Genomic DNA, 18651 nt, shown 5'->3' with positions numbered 1-18651 from the left:
TACGCGAGCGTGCTTACGCGTTTGTGTGCACTGTATGGTTGCATGGGAAAAGACATCTGAAGATCGAGAGATCGGTAATTGTTATGACGTTAAAGAAAAAAAATCATCTTCAGAATGTAAAGTTGCGCCATAATTCGATAGATATTCTTTGGATTGCGTTAAAGAATTTTTTGAATACCTTAATGGAAAATAACTTTTATCCATCGATCAAGATTTTGGTTTGCCTGGAAAAAATCGCACTAACGATGATTTAAGGTTGCGAATAAGGCATTAAAAAATGGAAGAATAAAGTGGGATCACGGACAGGAAAATTCGCTTTTCGATGAAAATTATCGTCTCACGCTGAATGTAATCCATGTAACTGTTCCGAAGAGGACGAGAATGGAATCGAGCACTTATCGAGGGGTCCGGTTCAATTCCCTCGGGCAAAGAACGAACTTACGAGCGAGACGAGGGCCTGGACGATTCTCACTAGTCGTTGGTATACTATGAGTATATGCTTGAAAGGGAGGGATCTCGGAAGAGCGAAAAAGCGAAAGAAAAGAGTAAAAGGGAATGAGAGAGGGTCAAGCGATAGCCAGTGCGCTCCTCCCGGTGCACTTTTCAGATTCATTTTCTCGGTCGATATCTCTCCTTTTCGTTCACGCTCGTAAATGTAAACGACACTTAGGCGTCGGCGTATCTGTCGTTACTACGGATATAAGGCGAAGGAATACTGGTAACGAGAAATGGCGGGGGAGAGAAAGTGAGAGTGGGAGAAGGAGAAGCGGTGAGTCCGCGATGACGGGGAAGGAGGAAATTGTAGGGGAAAAGGGTTGGTTAGGGCGACGTTATCGTGATCTGCGATCTACATTTTACGACTGACCTTAACTTCCGTCCAATGTGACGAATAATGCTTTTCGGTGGACGGAACAACGTCGATAACGCTATCTACTTCGACCAAGTGCGTTGGTATATCTCCCGATATCAGCTCGTCTCTGCAATATCTCGAAGGAACGATAATAAAAATTATTCTTGAGAAATATCATTATATTTCTCATGATTTTTTTTTCAAATTAATCTTTGTCCAGGGGCAAAGTCGAAATTATTGTTAATATTTTTACTGTTCGTTGGATTTCACGACAAGCGTTAAAAAGTAATAAGAGATACGAAATCATCTTCTAAACGAGATAACCAGTGATCCGATTATCAGAGTTCATCGCCCTTCAATATTTTCGTACCTGCCAATCTCGTCGGTTTGTCCGACGAATTCTAAAGTAGCGATTTTAATGTAGCAGTAAGCTCGCTCCTGGCTCGTTATTCGCATAATTTTCTCAATGTACACGTTATAATTGTGTAATACGGGACGTGCAATGGCAAGTATTCACAGCTGATTGGAGAAAAGAAAAATGGGGGAAAAAGTGCTTGCGTTCGCGGAATTCATTTTTATAAAATTAAAACTCCCGATTATGGCTTAGGTATTATTTGCACTTTTGCCCATTGTCGATCGTGAGATCATCGCGTACGTGATCAGGTTTAATTGTCACTTCGACGCGACAGGCTGTAAAATCATTTGAAAGCATTCTTAACGGTGGATTTCGAAGATACGACGCCAGATTTAGTTTAAGGGAAGTACTACGGCGCCGGCAAAAGTAATCTTCGCGATCGATCGGTCTGACTACGAGGCACGTGTCGCCCTCTCTAGGAAGAGCCATCTAACAACGAAGGGGTTGTTTCAAGGATACTCAGCTCGGTTGGACGTTGCTTGCGTCCTTGAACCAGGAAATATCTTCCTTTCGTTCTCGATCTCCGTCGACAAAGATGTTAACTTCGATAGCTCTTATTATTAATTTTGTAGATTTTATGAACGGTTTATTAATGAAATATTACTAGTAATAAAATGCTGGTTGCACGATTTTAATCCATGGTAGAAACAAATTTAACTAAAATGATTTCAGCGAAAGTATATAAAACAAAATTTTTCATTTTTTAGCTAAATGCTCGAAAAAAAAAAGAAATATATATATATATATATATATATATATATTTCTTTCTCATTTCAAGAAGTATTCCAAAAGGATACGATTTTGCATTTTGGTGGCGCTTTAACATTAATTTTGCAATCTTCGTAAAAGTGGGTTCAAAGGTTCTCTAAGGGGTGGCGCCACATCATGTACCATTGAAAGCTACCGTGGTCATAGTCGCGCCCTCACCACTCTCAGAAATGCTGCCGCCTATCGGGATACGGAGGGTTGCTCTTGTCGAATGTTCGCCGGTTAACGATGACCAAAACTTCCGTTCGCGTGACAAATGTTACCTTCGGTCGACCGATTCGAATTTACGCATTTTTAAAATCTCGAAGGGATTATAAATATCAGCGCGCACTAACACGCTAACTGTATATTAGTTTATTTATTCGATGGGGATACCGCGATGAATTAGAAAAGCGAACAATTGATAAACAATTCAAATAAATGTCTCGAAAAATTAATCGAAAGAAAGCTGGCAAACGAGCTGAAACAAATAATACACTAACAAAATAATAATAAAATATCAATTAATAATTTTCATTTTATAAACACAATCTACTGTTAAAGATATTACGAAATTATTAGTGCTTGCGTAAAGTGTATCGATTTAAAGTTATTTAATTACACGAACTCGAATGGATATTTCTTGGTTTAATTTATCTTAGTGCTACTGTACACTATTAACATTTTCCTCTCCGAACACTTTTACTTCGTGAAAGATAAAACAGCCCTCAGTGTCATGGACAGCGAGAGATTTATTCGCATTTATTCTCCCCATCCGATTGCCTTGATCTCACGCTTCAAAAGTCCTCGCCGGAACGATGAACGCTTTGCAATTATAAAAAGGACTGCCTTCCTTCCATTCTCTCACGCTTTTTCTCGTTCGCGCTCTTCCCCCTCCCACTTTCTCCACTTTGCAGTTTCGTTCTTTTCCCTTTCATGATGAAAAGTGCAGAGTGGGCAATGAATTGAGGATGGAAAAATTGCTTGTAGGATAAAGCGAGTAACGAGAAGGATGGAAGATTTAAAAAATGGAAGAAGGACTTAGAAACTTTTTATTCTTTTTCTACTTTTATTCTCGTTATTCGATTTGGTCGAACGCACAATCTTTAATCACGTGGATAACTACCCTTTTGTGTCAGTAGATGGAGGGAGATGGTTCTAGGATTGAATTTACATTTACTATTACCTTGAAATTAATCTCTTAACGAAAACAAAAACGATCTTATCTTTTCGTTACGCGCGTTCTTGTCAGCCAGCCCCTTTCATCGACCTTTGCCGGCCAATCCTGCTAGAGGCTTTCTGAGTAATTGCGATTTAACCAGATGTAAGTGGAGAAAGGAAGACCGCAGACCGACGATCGCATTATTCGAACGTGTGTAGTAATTAATTACGCTTTCTGCTGTCCCTTCTTCCCGTTGTCTCCGTTTACTAGTGAAACACACAAAAACAATGTTAAAATTTGAACGGCGATTGAAGTGTTTTCCAATCATTCACGATTGCATGTAATTTGTTGAAGTAATCATTATCTGTGCGGGCAATTTATGAGTAAAATGACCGATTTTCAGTTAGTCAGAATATCGATTAAAGAAGTTTTTTTTTTTTTTTTTTTTTTTTTTTTCTTTTCTTTCCTTTAAGTGCAATATATCTATAGAAGTAATAGTTACTGGCTTGACGAATTTCCGATATTCAAAGTAATTCTTTTATGTTTCCTTTGTTCTTTTTTGTTCTTCTTTTTCCTTTTTTTTTTTTTCTTCTTTTCATTCTATTCTCCGCGTCGCAGCAATTAATCTGTGCGTGTGAAATCGTTTCGTCGACGGTGATCGCGTGGTTTACTTTGAAGAGGTTCAGTATTGCCGTCGACGACGAATGGCGACGATAGCAATTAAAGGGTTAAAAGGTTCACCAAAAGGGTAGAGCAGTCAGTCCGGTATAATTCGTAGGCACAGTCTCTCTCTTTCTCCTCTACTCGCTTTCTCTCTTTCTCTCTCTCTCTCTCTCTTTCTCTTTCTCTTTCTCTCTCTGTCTCTCTTTCTCACTCGCACTGAGCAAGTTCAAAGCATTGAGCTGGACCAACTTCAATTCCATCACAATCCGCTTACGTCTCCGCATAGAACTGGTTCCATTCGTACCGTGAAAGTAAAAGAGGAACAAAGTATTGGTCCGATAGAAAATGCCAGGAAGATCGTTGTATATTGACACAGGCTTGCGTTTCCAATACACACCGATCGAAATTTGATTTTTTACCTTTGCCTAGGGGCAGCTGCTTTGAAGGAGGTTTCCGCGCGACGATAATTACTCGATTACACATTTTCTATTGTTAAAAGAGACATCAATTAAAAAATTGAATATTTTCTATGCCACGTAAGGTATACATATAATCATATTATATAAAGACATAATACAAATATGATAAAAAAATACATAAATAAATATATAAGTATAAAATTAACAACTTGTAAGATGAATAAAGATATAAATTATGATTGGTCTTGTGTCAATCGTTATTAAGGATAACTTTGCATTAACTTCAGTTCGCTCTTGCAAATAATAACAAAATGGTGAAGTATGTAGCAGCACGTATTGCATTTACCACATACACGTGACCAACGTGACAGGGTTGTAACGTGAGAAACGTTCCAATTGTAGCAGGAAAATGCTCATATTCTACATGCATTGTGTCCGTGTCACGAGCATGCTAGGTCAGCTATAAATGTCAACTGATAGTAGATAAATGATCGTTCGACTGATCCTAAAATCGTTATTGACATTGTCAATCTTAGCTTTCATAAGTACACGTCATCGCTTTGTTGATTCGTCAATAGTTAAAGTTAGCAAAGGTTTCATTGACAGACGTCTTCAAAATCTTTTCCCTCGTTTATACATATTATCAATAATATTAATTAACAGTACATTATATGATATATCACAACAAATACTTGTATTTAGCAAGCTCGAACCTTAGATAATTTAGCGACGATTAATGCAAAGGCACATCACAGGGGGTCACGTTCGCACGGGATGACAGGAACTCGTAGCGACTATCGTGGGAGCCGCTTAGGGCAGGTTTAAAATTAGCGATGGTAATACGCGTCCTCGCATCTAATTGCTTTCCACTTTATTCTTTGAAATAACATTGAAAATTAGAGACTGGTAAGCTGTACTTTACAACTCTTCTTTTTCGAAGGATATATTATTATGCCTTTCATCATGGCCATTCTTTGTTTGTAATCGGACTACTATCGTTATTTCTGAACGTAAATCGCAAAAGTCCTCTGATGTTACGCATCAAAAAAATATACGTAAGAAGGAAACGTAGAAAGATGCGAACACGTGTACATATATGTGATTTGCAAAGCTACATGCCAGGAGGTGGCTCCAAGGTATAGAATGACGTGTACAACAGCTGCCTAGATAGATGATCGATATATCTGTTGGTGTGTTATCGTCTCTGACGACCACTTCGTCCCCTACCTTGGCAGTCCTGTCCACCCCTCGCTCTCTTTTCCTACCCTCATCCACCATCAGTCTCTCTATCTCTCGCGCTCTCGTCCAGATTTTCCTCTTCCATCTCCTCGCTCTGTCTCCCTTCGATGCTTTTCCCTCCCTTCTCTCTCTCTCCCTCCCTCCCTCCCTCCCTCCCCCCTCTCTCTCTCTCTCGCTCGTTCTATGGCTCTAAACGCGCCCCCTCCCTGCTCCCCCCTCCCACGTTTCCATAGCGATAGGTAAATGGAATCCGTGGCGAAGCCGTTGCCATGGCGATTCGCTCCACAGCTTCACCTCGATTCACCTTACCTCACCTCGCCATGCTTTCGACTCTCGTTGTCCTGCTTTCTTCTTTGGGCTGATCAAAACGTGGTTGAAGACTCGTAAGCACGATCCCCACGACATCAAGCGCGAATACTGCATACCATCGTCCTCCTCCCCCCCTTCTCTTCTTTTCTTTTTCTTCGTCTTTCTCTTTCGTCATCGCTCTTCTCTCCTATTTCCGCTTCTTTCTCCTCCTTCCAGTCGTCTTCGTCTTCGTCGTTGTCTTCTTCCAGACAGTTGGACGTCTTTCTAACGACGCGGCGTACTCACCCGGAAGAAACAACGGTGGAACTTTATTCCACAGCTACGACAAGCATCGTTCCTCTTCGTCTTGGAACGTACAGAAAGAAGTGAGTCGGAAGGAAGGAAGGAAAGAGAATAGAGAGAGCTAACGGTGGGGGTAAACAACGTCGATGTAAACGTGCCGTTCTTTTCCACTTTTGTCTCACGTCGAACCTATTACGGCGTTGCCTCATGAAAGAGACATGAAGCGATTGCTTTACGAGAGTGGTTACGCGCCGTACCAGTGCCACGTGTGTTCACACGAATCTACCTCCGATTTGACGAGCACCAAGTGCAGTTTTCGTTTTTAATAGCTTGTACTCTTGAAAAATTGATTCCCTTCATAAATTTCTCGTAAAAAAATAAAGAAAGCTGCCTCATTATTTTTCTCTGTTGGGCAATGATTATAGGTTTTAACGAAGTGAGTCACCAACTAGCCTGGAAATGACAATACAGGAAGTTTGTGCTCACTCGAGCCGTTTATATACCGGTTGAAGAGAAATAGGAGGCAAGAGGTGGCTGGGAAGGATTAGCCTCTCTAAGGGGTATACGTTCGCACCATGGTTGAAGCTACCAGTTCGGGTACGTACGTAGGTAGCTCTCGAGTGCGTCGCATCGAAGTTAGACCGGAGGAATTAGTTGTGCGCAACCCCCCTAACGACGTGACGTACAACGCAGCCAATTAGGAGTTTGAGTCGATAAATTACGCGCTTCTCGAGATACGATTATACGCCGGTGACAACGTTAATTGCCAATTCCTGGTAGCGAATCTGCTGTGTCGTACACCAGTGTCCTGGAAATCTCACAAACACGCACGAAATTACGCAACCACTTCTCTATCTATCTTTCTTTTTCTCTTATGGTACTTGGTCAACAGCCTGGAAAATCCTTACAACGATGTATTTTGAGAAAGTGAGATGTAAGCTCCGAATAAAACTTTATAGTCGCAGAAATGACGACATTAAAAAAAAAAAAAAAAAAAAAAGAAAAAGAGAAAATAAAAATAAGAGAAAAATAATAATAAATATACTTACTCTTTTGGAGTAACTTATTCTGTTTTGTTTCTATTGTGAAAGCCAATCTACACTATCCATCCATGTACATTGATCGTTAAATAGACGCTTTTATAGTACTCGATCATCAATTTATTTTCAATCTTCATGACTGTAAAATATGATTGATTCGACTTGTAATACTCTTTGAATGAAAGGAATAAAAGAGATGGAGGAAGACGAAAGTCAAATCGAGTCCGAACGACTTCTTCCCGAAAGGAGGTATTCTCCTCGGTTGAGTTGCGTCAAAGTTCCGAACAGCTGGCATACTTGCGGGACAAATTTCGCGAAAGACACGTTGCAAGTGCCCCGCACTTTATATAATTTACAGGCGGTATTCGCTTCACTAGCGTGCGCGCTCTGCGGCGCCCTCGGCAACTTTACTCATTACCAATAATTTGATTTGGAACTCCATTAACCATTAAACGCTGCCTGAACGACAGAGTGGATACCCGCGCAATTTCATCGTCATTCGCTTGAATAGCTTAAACTTCTTTAATGGATGCCCAGTGCCTGCCCTATCGGCACCAGAGAGGCTAGTGAATTCGATCAAAGCACTTCGGAGACGCTGGAAAAAGGCAAAAAGAGAAAAGGAAACAAGGAGAGCAAGAGTGCTAAAAGAGGAAGAAAAAATTGTCAAAGACGCGATCGTCATTACCATTAGTTCTGGCAAATTGCTCGCCATTTGCGACGCTACGCTTGAAATCGTTCAAACGGCGAATTAAAGCGATAGCCGCTCACCGAAGAAGTCCCTTTCGTCGTAGCTCGTTGGTTTGTTCGACGAGGGGCAGAAGAGTTCACGAAGGAGTCTGTCGCTCCTGCAAAATGGGACAAAGATTAAGTCGTATGCATTAATACTTTTCGTGTCGGAAGATGCTCTAAATACATAATGTGCACTGTCATAAATAGTTGGTAGTGGAAGCCATTGGTAGCGGATTGTAATTATTTTCAAGAAGTAATTAATAACCGCATATAAATTTCTGGTTGGTTCGGTCTTCTTCCTTCCACCGTTATTCCACGCTATTCCCCCCTACCCCTCCCCCTTCCCTTCTATCTTCGGCACGAGCGCTTTCTTCTACCTCCTTAAGTTCTTATCTACCCTCTCTTGTTACTCTAGTTTGCGAACTTAGCCTCTTCTACACCTTCTTCTAACCTCCTCTTCGTCTCGCCCGCTTTACTACACTTCTACCCTCTAATTTCTTCGCCGTCTACTCTTATACAGAGAACAATGAGCCGAGCATGCACCATAAAACGCCATGTACGGTGCCGTTAATTAGAGAGTGATAAAAACTACGACAGTAGAGACATCCTGTCGGTCGAGACGAATTTCGAAAGAAGAAATAAGACGAAAAGCAACATTGAGCTATTTCTTGTCAATTGAAATTATTTATGTTATTTAGAGTGTGCATTATTATCGTTTGACTTTCTGCAAAGATTTAAACAACGAAATCGACCTACGAGTTGATGCATTAAATTAATATATTAAATAGCTGCATCCTGAATAATTTAGAACTTGCTTTCAACCATCTATATGCGATACGTATTAAAATCGATTTAAATCCACGAAAATAAGTGCTCTCGATTTTCACATTCATTTGCACGAAGGAGAACTTTTATGAGTATTTAGAGAAGCTGTGTACATACATACTTCCATGCTAGAGACTGCTAGCATTACGAAAATTTGTAATTATCGGTAATACTTCTCGTCCTTGGTCCTCCAAAGACGATTAAAGCTCTCCTGCATGTGTGTCTGATCCTGTCGAACTCGCCGTGTACTCGCTGTAAGCCGCTTATCCTCATTATCGACGTGGAATTATAATTAACCCTCACCCTTCGCAAACTACGAGAGAGAGAGAGAGAGAGAGAGAGAGAGAGAGAGAGAGAGAGAGAGAGAAAGGGAGGAAGAGAGAAAGAGAGTGAGAGAGAGAGAGAGAGAGAGAGAGAGCGCGCGAAAGAGAGAGAGAGAGAGAGGATGGAAGGGAGGGAGGGAGATGAGAAGCGCATGAGTTGCTACGGTGAACCGTAAATTCAATGAGCGTGCCGTGTTGCGTAAAATGAAACGCGGTGCTTGTATGCTCCATGCCTCCTGCACCTATTCCCGATACGTGTGCACATTTTCGACTACAACATTCCATTCTCGCGGTCACTATAGGCCTCAGAAAGACTCAATAGTCCAATCGATATATAGTTCGAGTGTTTAAAAATTCATAATACTACGTATTAATAAGGTTTACGACAAATTACTAACGATTGTTATATAATTGAAACATGATTTTAATAAATTATAAATAAATTCTTTTTAAAAAGTAGGCAATAGTCCCGTCAAGGAATGAACGAATGTTTTTATAAATCATAGGTACACGTAATATACACTTATATCTAACAAATATAGTTTTTTCGATATTCGAAAAAAAACTATCGGAGACGGATCTAATAGTGGATGCGCTGGCGATCCAACCACCTGTCATGATCAGAATTTCACATGAAACTACTTTAGATACTTGGGATGTAATTAGTTCATCAAAATTTAACATTGGTCTTACTCATTAAGAAGACTCCAAGAAAGGGGCACGATGAAGTGATGAGGCAGATCGCACAACTTTGATCGTTTTCTAGTCGAGTTCGCAGTTGAGGTACTTTGCTAAAGGATTGCGTTTGCGACACGCGTTAATCAAAACATTAATAAACTGCCAAGGCTTGATTAAACTCTCATTTTTGCATCTATCTTTCGCTTTTTTTAAATCTTATATTTCTATATTTTTATCTTGATCGCTTGCTTTTTGTGAATGGATTTTGCTTTCTCTGTCGGTTTACCCTTAACTAGTTCTTTCCACGCAAAATTATTAAGTTTTATTGTAATCAGTTTTATCATTTGTAAATAATTACTAATCATTTGTAGTTTTTGTGGATATTATAACATATTAAAATATATATTTTTTTTCTTTTTTTTCTTTTTTTCAGGTAAGTGATTTAGCAGAAATCCCATAGCGACTACTCTCAGGTACAGATAAATATTCTTAAATAGTCCTATTTAATATAGGTAAGCGCATCAATATCTCTGTAGTATTAGGTCGTAACATAAATTTGTGCGATTTCTGACGATTGACAGCTAATTAACACGTTGACTGTTAGGTTTGGATGAATATTTTCATCAGACCACACAAAAAGAACAAGAATATAAATGGATACTCGTGCAGCATTCCGTACCATCAATAAGTTACTTATTGATAATTTACTTATTATCATATTTTTGTTTGAAATGTTTCAATATACGGTAGTTATTATGTTTCTTTAAATATTATATTATAATTAAAATTATTATTAGATGCACAAATAAATACGTGTCACTCGCAATTAACCAATTGTAACTTTATTTTGAGTTTAAATTTGCTTCTCGTCGCGTTCCTATTACTTTGCTCCAACCATTAGAACGCGGAAACACGAAATAAATGAATGTCTCTGTTTATATAACCAAACAAAACAGTATTCAGCACGATGTCATTCAATAAACAGTGTATCAGGTACTGCGTTCTGTTGTGTTTTCAATTGAAAAAAAAACTCTACGGAAGCTATGGAAATGATTTGTAGTGCGTTGGACAAAAAATGCTGTGCATGTAAGAGCGCGAGTAAGATGTCGTAGCAAAAATATCGTAATAAAAATTTGTTGGATCGTCAAAGAAGATCGAAGACAAGGGATTGTATCGGTTATTGCAAAAAAATGCTTGTCAGACACAAAAGCAGCTTAATAAACAATGTGGATTATTCATTAAGCAATTTTTAATAACTAGCACAAACTGAATAAAATTCAGAATGCTAACCATTGAATTCCAACTTACTCAGTATGGAAAACAAAAAAAAAGACGTCGTGACACAGCATTTTCTTTGCTTTCAAAATTCCAAAAGGAAGATATTTTACACGAAATCATAATTGATATATGACAATCTTAAAAATCTTGGCTTAACCCAACGAAGAAAGGTATGATGAAAAAAGATGTTTTGCGTCTGATGAAACGTGAGAGAAGTACTATACGTGCTGCTTAAATTCGGTGAAATAGACAATTTTGACCGATATCAACAACAAGTGACTAAGTGACTAAATCGAGCAAAAGAGACTGTTTGTTTACCAGTAGTGGAATTAAGCAGGTGATATTGCTCCAGGACAATGCACGGTCATATGTAGTCAAAGCCACAACAGATTTGATATATTCTCTTGGATGGAAACTTTTCCCACACGCGGTATATTCTCCGGATTTAGCTCCTTCTGATTATTATTTGTTCCGATCACTGCAACATTATTTAACCAATATTCATCTCAAAACAGCAGAAGAGTTTGAAAAAACCATTTATTGAATTTCTTGATTCAAAGTCTTTTAGAGAAGGAATTCGGAAATTATCTTATGAGATAAATTTTTAAAATCGCGCTTACTTCTAAGAATAAAATGTACATTAGATTTTGATAAATAAACAAATTTATGAAAGTAAGACTACGAATTGATTTATATTCTTAACAATTGTTAAATACCACACTATGGCCTATTTTCTTTTATTAATAGAATGTACCAATGTCGTTTCAATTATATTAGATCAGCGGTAAAGCGTTGACCTTTCTTCTACTGTGTGCAATATTAAACTGGATCTCGCGAACGTCGTCTTTACTTCTGTAAGTTAGTCGTGGTTCGCGTTGTCTTTAAAAATATAGCATCGATCAAAGAAATTGCGAGATGCGCAGTTAGCGTTGAAGCTTAAAAGATTAGTGTCATTAATCTGTACGCCAGGGAGCTTCGATGGATTCGTGAAGCCCAGGAGTGTAGTCGGAAGATATCATAGCTGCTAAATCGTTTCCTCTTCGAAATTAATTCGTATAAGTCAAGGAAACGAATTTAGCGGCCAGGAGGGGAAGAGTCTACTGAAACTATATACTTTTATACTTCCCATTCCCCAATTTTTGTTCCTCTCTTGAGGAAGTTTAGTTTATCATCGTGTTAGTTCGTAATAGAAACAGAAAAAGGAATTGAACGAGAGACTATTATGTGATTATTGTGCGCTTGTCATGATGTTTACAATTTATGGGATCTTCGTACGCGTGAGCGTAATATAGTGAATCAATATTTGCATAAAGCATATTATGATAGGTGTAACCGGTTTTAACAGATGGCCCGACAGTAATCATGGAGAATCCTTGCGGTTTAACATGTGCTGTTCGTCGGTAATCGATTGATTTCGTTGATAGGCTTAAATTATTCTACCTTTTCTCCACACCTCATATCGTCCTTTCTATATACATCTCCAATGCAATGCAATTTTATGATTCGTACTCGAGGGAGTAGATGTTACGTAAATGATCATAATCGATAGATTTCAATTTGGAATTCATGTATAGTTGGGATAATGGGAAGAAAAAATAAAAACGATTTTGATATGTTAAAAAGGTACGAAATACTGCTGTTACATAAGAGATAGAAACAAGTAGTTCCCATCGTGAAAAGTAAAAACAGTAAGCTGATGTTGGTAAAGGGTGGGATTTTAGAGAGGTCCACTTGTGGTGCGAAGTGCTGTCCATACGCCCCATCTCTACATATGGGTGAAGCTGTCGTTTATGACGCGAGACGATAAAATTACGTGGATGTTCTAATTTGAAAACGGTATTTCAAGCAAATTTCAGGGAAAGTTTGCACCCCAGTAATTTCAAAGTATACAATCACTATGATTGTTCATTAATCATAAAGTTGAGGCAATTTATTTTATGGGTTTAGCGTTTCTCTATCTAAGGAGGAAAACGATACGTAAAATACATTGTAAAATTCGTTTCGGGAATTGACGTAAACGATGACATAAGATGTTAAGGACAATTTTGAGACGGCGAGAGTTGAAAGAGATCATTAAATATATAATGTTTCTGATGAAACTCTTCAGAATTTGTTGTAAAAAAAAAAAAAAAAAAAAAAATGGATAATATTCAATATTTTAAAACTTACGTACACGCATACATGTATAGTATATGTACAAAAATGAATTTTCTATTGATGAACTATCTATGCCAGAATATATTTGTATTTTCGATTAACAGAGTCTTATTATGTCTATTGTGATCAAGTGTACATCGAATGATGCCCTCTCGAAGTTTGTATGCAACTGACCGAAGGTTGGTAGATATGGCTTTCGCGGTAAGATGACCTATGAGATTCAACTTTGAGGTAGTACTTTCCACCCACCCACGAAACTTGTAATACCGTAATCTGAAACTGTCATTGTATTAGTTAGCCATCCGTAGTATTTGCGAGTTTCCTACCGCTTATTGTGGACTGACCTTTGAGACATACAAGTAGACTTTAGAACTGAATCTATGGAGAATGGGACGCGTTAGTCCAAGCGGTGATATAGCATTTGACTGTAAGCATATGATATAGAATTTGACATTGGATTCTCGAAACTCGTCACTTATTAGCCTTAGCTGTCAAAATACTGACGAAGTTAATGTCAACGATATTACATTCGATTTTTTTTTTGTAGACCATTGTGTAATGCAATTGTCGCTTTTACTTACTTATCCAAAAAGCGTTAACAAATGACATTAAGAAAAGAAGTATCTTATAGGAGCATTTCTTCATTCAAGGGGAGAATATGAGGGAAGATTTTATATATAGTGGAGATACGATTGGAGTACCAAATAATGGACCGAGAATTATCCGTTTTGAAATTGCCTGTACATCAGCCTGGAGGACGTATCGATTACACGGTGTCCGAATTATCTTGAGGGACAGGGATTCGGGGGTTTCGCAGGATTTGGATTGGGGTAGACATACCCCACGGCTAGCGTGTCACCACTTTAATTACATCCATCCTGCGCAACTCTCCCCTTCTACCACCGCGTCCTGTGTACCCCGTGGCTCTCGTCAAACCGTTAGCGGGATATTTTCCCCGTAATACTACCCCTCTATACCTCTTCCAGTCCCTCTACTACTCACCGAAACATTCTCGTTTATGTATTTATATCCGGTTCTACATCTCTTTGCCTTCGTATACATTTATCAAATTTGCGAAACAAATCACGATAGCATTTGAGCTCGTTATGCCTATGTCGCTGGGATCGAAAATAGCGCGTACGAGGAGTCGGGATCATTATTAAAAACGTCTTTCACATATTTTGTTTTCTGTGTTCACGTTGTGTATAAGAATCTTTAACGGAGAGGAAAGAAGAATGGATTTTTTTTCTGTATGCGAATATCACTTAACGTTGTTGAGATTATTTTCGGATCGTAAGTTCGATGATTGATTATTGGTTGATAATAAATTTTACCTTCGTAATAACGTAAATAAGTGAATCGTAACATTAAAGAAGAAAATAAAAAAGATATATTCCGACACAGAATGTCTACTGAATAGTAAGTAACTAATCACACGTTTAATTGTATGTAATCATTCATGTAAAAGATATGACTACGGCAACAAGCGTAATGATTGAGAATAAACCGTGGGTACCGCTGTGAGTTCAGTGAAAATGGTTCGCTGCCCACTCATCCCACGTTTTCGTCACTCTCACAAATAATTCGAGCATTTCGTTACATCCGCGTATGATTCAACGATTTCGATATTAAACGCGAACGAGCAAATACTGGTTCTGGGAACCACTCGACGTTCCTCTTTCCATCGAATTCCCTCATCCCACTCTCTCTCTCTCTCTCTCTCTCTCTCTCTCTCTCTCACACACTCTCTTTCGCACACACTCACATACACTATTTCTCCTCTCTACCACCCGTCCTTCTTTCAGCGCTCGTCGTTCATCAGTGATTGGTTCTCTTTTTTTCTTAGAAACTGGTGATTTTATTTTAGGTATTAATTGAAGACGATTCTAAAATGATATCCAGTGATGCTTTGCACACGTAAATATTGTATATTAATCAGAATTTTATACCGTGTAAAGATACATTTTCGGTAAAGTATAAAAATCCAGTGCTTATCTCAAGTTTAATTTTTCGATCTTCTATCGTACTCCTCGACATATCTCTTGAATGGCAAAATTTTCGTCGGTGCAATCTTCTGAATCTTTGATCATTAAAAATCTTATACTATAAAACTGTAAAGGAATAATTTTAGTTTCATATTCTGATAGCAATTTTAACAACAATATATTTTAATATAATGATGAAGTAAATCCCTTTCTCCCCCAGATCTCGTCGCAATTTGATGCACTTTCTTTCTTGGTTATACAATTCTTAATAAGTGTGTGACTATGTTGTTCGGAGAAAGTTTCTGGGCTAGTTAGCTGCTGTCTTTCTCGAGAGTCTTGCAACCCTTTTGCGGAACATAATTGAGTGTCACCTGGGCATAACAAATGGACCCTCTATGAGGTGATACTGGGTAAGAAGAGAAAGGGAAGGCAGACGATAGCGAAGGAGACGCTGTTCCAGCCTCCGACGGAAACCCGTCCTATGGCATCAGTGTCGCATAGGTCAAGTTACTTGTGAGTTTCGCCTGATTAATGGACGTACTTGTTTAACACGCTCAAGTTAGGTCCGCTTAATACACCGAAGACTCGCACTAATGCTTGATTTCGAAATTCCATCCTCTGGCCATAAACCATTCTAGTTGCGTTTCAATGCTAACCTTAAAAAAACTTAAAGGTCGATATTTGAATTTTTTTTTTTTTTTTTTTTTTTTATTGTCAAGATCAGAAGTTGATTAAACTAAATTATCCTGTAGAAAAATCGATAAATTTTACAATGGTAAGGATCGTTAAGTTTAATTTAGTAATAGATATAATTTCATTATCCGTAAAATCGCCAGTATACACGAACTTTCATAACTTGGCTCTGAATCCAAGGCTTAAGTTGGCGCAACCTTCGTCTGCCCACTTAAATAAACTTCTCAACATTCCGGGAGGCATCCGCGTATGAAAAATGTTAATAAGGCAAGTTTTAACGAGCCTGGTGGTCCGTCCGACTGAAGACTTTTTCCTTTGCTCTTTTTCTTTTTTGCACTTATTTTTCCCTTAGTCTTTGCCTCGCTTTATTTTTTCTTCTTTCCCTCCCTCCCTCTCTCCCCCCTCTCTCTCTCTCTCTCTTTCTCTTTCTATCTATATTTCCTCTTACATTCTTATTTTTTTATTTTTTTACATGGATCTTGACCAGTCCTGACTTGACAGATTTTTATTAATTGGGCGCGTCGAAGTAAGATTCTTTTTTAAATTACAAAGACTTTGGTCCCGTACTTTTAATGAGACTGTCTCTACTTTCTTGTTGTAATTAGACAATGCAATCGAAAGTTTGTACCGATAAAATTATCTTTTTTAAGTAAAAGAGGTCGCGTTAATTATCGTGTAAATTCTATTTCGTCGATTTCTGACGATTAATCGTGAAGAAGAACATAAAGAAATTTTATATTTTTGCTTCAGAATATATCAGGAAAATAGAAACACATATTGAATCGAGGTTCAAAAAATTTGAGACTTTCGGAGGATGCTTTGAACTATCCAATTTTATTGATATCTCCCGCTAAAGAGTAGATATCGCATTATCCACTCTCTAACTCTGACTGACTACAGTTGGCTAGCTTAAAGGTGAACCGACTCTGAGCTCGGTCAAAGTCGATAATAGTCGACGCTGAAGTGTGAGTGGTGTGCCGAGTTAAGAAAGTGAAGAAGGTTGAGAAAGCGAGAAAGAAAAGGAAGAGAAAAAATTGGAAGAAAGAGAGAGAAAGAGGGAGAGGGAGAGAGAGAGAAAATGCGGGATAACGGTAGGGGTGGGTTCCAAGGGTGTGATAAAGTCGTTATACGGGCGACACCTGCCCCCTTGCACACTTTTCCTTTCTCTCTCTCTCTCTCTCTCTCTCTCTCTCTCTCTCTCTCTCTCTTTCTTTTTCTCTTTCTCGTGTTTCACTCCTCGCTCTTCAACCTCTCCTTTGGCCCTTCTTCATCCTCCCTATTACGAGCACAATGTTAAAGGGAGTCCCGACGAGATTGAATTTGCTAACGGAAAACGCGAGTGAGTGAAACGTATTTGCTTTTTATCCCTTACTCCATTGAGAAGTCCTGCCATCCTCTTCTTCACTTCCTCTTTTTCTTCCACCTACTCTTTCACTCGTCTTCTTCTTCCTCGTCACTCTTTCAATATTTTCTCCTCCATCATATATCTCTGACGATTCGCCACCATCTCGCCTCCTTTCCATCCTCTCGATGTGACTACCCTGTCGTTTTATCCCCCTCTCTGCCGCCCACTGGAATTTCTCACTTTACATTTCTTTTTCATTTTATTCCTTTTTTCTCTTTGTTTTACCATATTTCTGGAGAATTAAGAAAGTGACTTATCAAATTGAGATCTAATGTTTGACGAATAATCCATCGATTTAAAATCTATACTTGATCAGAATAACATATTTGCCTTTTCAAATTAAAATGTGTCAATCGACAGATAAGATTATTAACAATTGAAATTTTTAATAATCAATTACAATTATTAAAGTGAGAAGAAAGATAGCATATCAATGTGTAAGTATATTTGTTGAATAGAGTAATTGGTTTCAAGGGAAAGATGACATAAAGTATAGATGAATTTTCGATTTAGTCAGAGAGGTTGTCCTACGCCATGGCGTATGTATGTGCGCGCGCGCGCATGGTAGGACGATAGGCTGCGCGCGCTGGGACTGCATGCGGCAGTCTCTCTCTCTCTCTCTCTCTCTCTCTCTCTCTCTCTCTCTCTCTCTCTCTCTCTCTCTCTCTCTCTCTCATTCTCACTTTGTACTCTGATGCGTCAAGTGCATCCCGCTCCAAGCATTACCACTATCGGTCGCCATCTCTCTCGATCTCTCTCATACCTTCTTTCTCTTTTACCACCATTCCTCTCAGCACCTACTTTCTCTTTATCCCTCGGCCACCACTTTCAATCCTTCGTCTATTACCAACCATCGTCAACAGGTCAATAGTGTAACTAGGTCACGTTTATGTCCGTCGTCTCTCGCCTCCCACTTCACTACTCATCTTCGTACTATTCTTCGTAATCTTCAACTATAACTCAGTTCAGTCATAGGCACGAATGTATTTTTCTGTTCATTGATAATTGCTTCCCTAAGTGTTTATTTGATTAGTTCTCTAACTCTCAGTTATATATGGTGCAAATACATGAGAAAAACTATCGCGTTAAAGACTACGCAGGATTGTTTCCTAAAGAATGAAAGTATTTAAAAATAAGACGTAAAGGCGTAAGCAAAACAATTGACGAAGACAGATCAACTTTTTTAAACAAAGTAAATCGCTAAATGACTTTCTGAAAGTTATGAAGATCGAGACAAAAAGGCTAGGAGGAACAAAAGAAGAATGTGTTCGTTGTAGAGGAAAAATTTGTGGAAGATGACGAAGTAGTCACGGAGAGTAGGTCGAAATCGCAACCGCACTTGGCGAAGTCACTCTCGTCGTTTGTAGGTACTTACTTGGCATCTACTCTCTTTCTGTCTCTCCTTCCCCCCTGCCCCCCCCCCCCTCTCTCTCTCTCTCTCTCTCTCTCTCT

The 18651-nt window shown here is 38.7% G+C and overlaps 1 protein-coding gene and 1 long non-coding RNA gene across 14 annotated transcripts in view; one reads left to right on the top strand and one right to left on the bottom strand.

Annotated features, from left to right (window-relative positions):
- LOC124953301 (CUGBP Elav-like family member 4) overlaps positions 1–18651 on the top strand; it is a 518014-nt gene that overhangs the window by 234031 nt on the left and 265332 nt on the right. The gene's annotated exons all lie outside the window — the stretch shown is intronic.
- On the bottom strand, positions 2653–5611 carry LOC124953311. Its single transcript, XR_007102199.1, has 3 exons — positions 4257–5611; positions 3677–4125; positions 2653–3440 (listed from the first exon to the last, which is right to left on the bottom strand). It is a non-coding gene; the product is annotated as an uncharacterized LOC124953311 (long non-coding RNA).

The sequence above is a fragment of the Vespa velutina genome, chromosome 12 (genome assembly GCF_912470025.1).
Source record: "Vespa velutina chromosome 12, iVesVel2.1, whole genome shotgun sequence".
NCBI classification, from domain to species: Eukaryota; Metazoa; Arthropoda; class Insecta; order Hymenoptera; family Vespidae; genus Vespa; species Vespa velutina.
The sequence above is the reverse complement of the archived record's forward strand: the minus strand, read 5'-3'. Positions and strand labels throughout refer to the sequence as shown.